Raw genomic sequence first — 4,505 nt, forward strand, 5'->3', positions numbered from 1 at the left:
AATAACTAATATCCATACAAACATACCTGATAAAGATGAGCACTAGCGTCGAATCTATGTATCGGATGATGATGGATATAAGATGATCGTCAAGAAGTAATAAGTCCGTCAGGTCTCAGTCGTGGTCAGTCAAAGTCTGTCTGTTTCCTGCTAGCTGGTTCCCCACATCAGCTTCTACTAGACTGGTTATCATAAATAAATAACGTGACTGGTTCCCAGATCACAACACACCTCCCCCTTCTATTTTTTCAGATGTTTCATTATCTGTCTAGATATATGAAAATAGTAAATAAGCCTTATGTCAATTTGACAAAGCTAAAATATATCCAACCAATTGGGAAATTATTATTTGTGAAAACTTCCCAAATTTTCATTAAAAAGATCACTTAAAACACCCAACCATTGGATGATACCCCATTAACTGAAATGTTTGATATTTACAAATATCTACATATATATATAAATGAATGTCAACTGAGTATTACTCACTTGAAAAGTACCCAGCCATTGGGTTATCACATAAAATTGGTTACTAATTACCATGCATAACTGTCCACACACTTATGGAGCTGTATGCAATAAAATGTAAAAGTTTGACCCAACCATTGGGTTATAGTACAAAGAAATTGAATGTTATTTAACGAATCTGAGTTATGGCTTATTATCTGTCTTCCAATCTCCTTGTCGTTTATAATTTGTATAAACGTCTGGTATTTTCCATCGTCATGCTACATATGTCTTTTACAGTCGAGTTCCGACATTTGGCTATTTCAGCAGCTACATCCCCAATGAATTTGGGATTGTTCATACTAGCAGCTTTTGACATTTTCAGATATGGAGAATCCGTTTCAATTAATAACCGATTCTGTGGTACTTTCTGCAGTGCTGCTTGCTGATAATTGTCAAAGAACCAGACCATTCCAGTAAACCCAAAATAAGTATTGGGAAATTCCGACAGCCAACTTCTCATGGTCTCAGTTGTGCCAGTAAAGCAGTGTAAATGAAAAGGTTGATTTCTGGCAGTGTTCCCACTAGTTTTGATGAGATTTAAACATCTTCGGTATAATTCTCCAGGTTCTTTGTCCCTTTGATCTCTTATATGTAGAATCACGGGAGTCCGGATTGAGACCAAACTTAAAACTTCTACCAACACCTTCTCTTGGTTCTCCCACTTCTCCTCTGGTTCCGTATGATCCAATCCTACTTCACCCAAAGCCACAACATTGGCAAGTTTTAATTGTTGATCTAACTTACAAAGAATTGACGGTAAACTGTCAATGGATGAAACGTTCCGTGGATGTATTCCTACCGAGGCTGAAAAACCGTGCCCAAGATGTGTATAATCTCCCAAAAAGTGTTTGGGATCGCAAAAATTGGCTATTCCACCTACCACTTCCACTTCATTTCTTGGAATTGAACCCACAGACACATTTATCAAATCTTGGGTAGAGCTGAACTTGTTTAAATTTAGTTTGAACAGTGAGCGGTCTAAATGGAAATGACTATCCATGGCTTTCGGTTTGGTTGGCACTGGAATCTCTTGTTGAACAGAAAAATTGTTGTCCATGGCTTCAGAATTTGTTGGCACTGAACTGACTTGTTGAACCGGTGCCGTTGAAGTATTTATAGAAATTGGTTGTACTGTAGACGAACGAGTAGAAAGTTGGACTGCAGCGTCGTCTGTGTTTGTAGAATGCACTGTTCTTTTTCCTTCAGTTAGAGTAACTTCCAGAGTGTCTGGCATGTTTCTACGAAATTGATGCCTATCTTCAACTGACAGAGTTTGGATAAGTTCTAAAAGGATCCTCCAATGTCCAACCAGTGCCCAAGAATTAATTGGGTTAAACTGGAAATGTTTGGGACAATCCCAATTTTCAAGTTCTTTCCATAATTCCAACCACTCCTTCACTTCATCTGTAATAGGAACATTCTTGGAAATCCAAATTGTTTTTTGACAATAATGATAGAGTTTGACAATACTACGTTTGCTAACAATTTTCTCCGCGAGCCAAAACAAACTTTCAAGCCTAAAATTATGCATTTGGGAATTGTTCATGTTCTTTTGATGAAATTGTTTTGGAAGATGATGATACTCGACGTGTTGACGAAGATTTCTGAAAGCCCCACAAGACAGTGGACACGATTGGTCATTGATACGCACCTTTGACCCTTTGTTTGGAACTGAAGTATTGGGTCCTCTCTGTCTTAATGTCCTATCTCTTAGAAGTTGTGGATCTTGACTGGTTTCATCATCTGAGATTACTATTACATTTGAGTTTGAGTTTATATGGTTGTTCATGTCAACCTCCATAGCTTCATCCAATATATTGGATTCTAATTTCACAGGTAGTATTGTCTCATTAATTTGACTAGAAGAGATGTCAATAGAGTCTTTAATTTCAGTTTCCACCATCTCCTCTTCACCCAAAAATTGGGGTTCCAGATCCAAAATGGGACAGATGTATTAATTTCAGTTTCCACTCTTTCGTCACCGCCCAACAGATTGGGTTCCAAATCTAAATTTGATTCAGTTGTATGTATTCCACCCAGGTCTTTGGGTTCTAAATCCAAACGCGAGTCATTTGAAATTGATTCAGTTGTATGTATTCCACCCAAGTCTTTGGGTTCTAAATTCAATAGTGAGTCATTTGCCATATCATCTTCATCACCCAAAAGATTTGGGATAACTTCATCTGGGGTAACATTAGAGTCAACACTGAAAGAGTCCACCGGTTCACTTTTAACAGTATTTCCCAAAAAGCGAATATCCCTACTAGAAAAAACGTCATTACCAGTGTCTGTTGATAAACAGGAGTTTCCCTTTTTAATAGGTTGGTTACTCTTTCCCCAAATTGATTCCAATGATTTTAAACATTCGGTCGTTAGAATATTATCTGCATAACTTTTGGCCTCACGGATGAACTTAAAATTCCTACGCCCCTGTGCAATTTGGCATTGTTCTGTAACAATCCTATTAATCTTTTCTTGGTCCTTGACCAAACCTAATTGAAAGATCAATAATTTGGCAGATGGCATTTGGACTTTCCGTGAACAAAGAGTTTCCATTTCCCGTAAAATATCATCGGAATTAACTGGAATTATCTTTTCTGGTCCCTTCCATGATCTCTTTGGACTCCCTTCCAAAGACTCGGAATCTGTCATCCTGAAAAAATAAATACAGTTATACCACCTATGATGCCCTTAATCCCCCCTTTTACAAGCCGGACATTCATACACTTTGATGCTAGCGGCATCTATTTCTGTCACATTCACACATCTACCATGAAACCATTCCTTGCATTCATTGCATTGTATCATGAAACTACCATCATCTGTTTTTCTACATATACAATACAGTTCTTGCCTCTCATCCTTCTCTTTTTCCCTTGTACCCCGGTGGAAATTGTCCTTCAGAATTTCCCTTTCTTCCTGAATCCAAGCTGGCAATTCTGTTACTTTACAGGATTTCATTCTATCATGATTTACCACCGTTTCTATTTTCCGCAGCTTCACCTTATATAGATAAGGTGAAATTCTTTTTATGACCAGACCCGGGCCTTCCCATTGTTTTTCAAGTTTCTTCGACCTGCCTTTTTTCATTGATTTTTTCAGAATATAAATTGCATCCCCAATCTGATATTCTTGGCTGCTTAACCTGAGATCATAATCTTTTTTCATTGTCATTTGGGAAGATTGCAGTACCTTCCTAGCTATGCTATGAGCATTCTGTAAATTGAGTGCCAAAGATGAAACATATCCATCTGCAGATTTGTATACCTCACCTGGGCATGGATATATCAGATCTGCTGGCATAAACACTTCTCTTCCAAACATCATCTTATTGGGAGTGTATCCTGTACTTCTACAGATGGAAGCCCTTAGTGCTCCCGCAATCTGAGGTAAGAACTGATCCCAGTCATTTTGTTGATTGGAAACAAAACATCTCACAGCATCCATCAAGGTTCTGTTATAACGTTCCACCTGTCCATTACCCGAGGGCCTATAGGCAGTTGTTCTTGTTTTGTGTATTTTGAGTAATTTACATAACTCAATGAACAATTGACTTTCAAAGTTTGTTCCCCGATCAGTGAAAATCTCCAAAGGTAATCCCAACCTACTGAAAATATTTACCAACGCATTGGCTGTGTCTTCTGCTGATTGTGATTTGACAGGTACGCATTCTACCCATTTTGTGAATTGGTCTACAAGACATGTTGGTTTCCCTCTTTGGTTTTTGTAAGAGGTCCCAAAAAATCAACATGTACTCGTTCCATTGGGCTTCCTGAGTGAAAGCTTGTTAATTCACACTTAGCTTTTGTGTTGGTTTTTTTGCATTGACTACATTCTGGACAAGTTTTCACATACTCTAGTACATCTATTTTTAAGTGAAACCAGAAATATTTCAATTTAATTTTCTCTAGGGTTCGAGTTTCACCTTGATGGCCTGCCAATGGTATGTCATGATTGAGCTGCATTACTTCAGTTTTTAAAGTATCTGGGATAAC

This window comes from Mya arenaria, chromosome 8, assembly GCF_026914265.1.
Source record: "Mya arenaria isolate MELC-2E11 chromosome 8, ASM2691426v1".
Lineage (NCBI taxonomy): Eukaryota > Metazoa > Mollusca > Bivalvia > Myida > Myidae > Mya > Mya arenaria.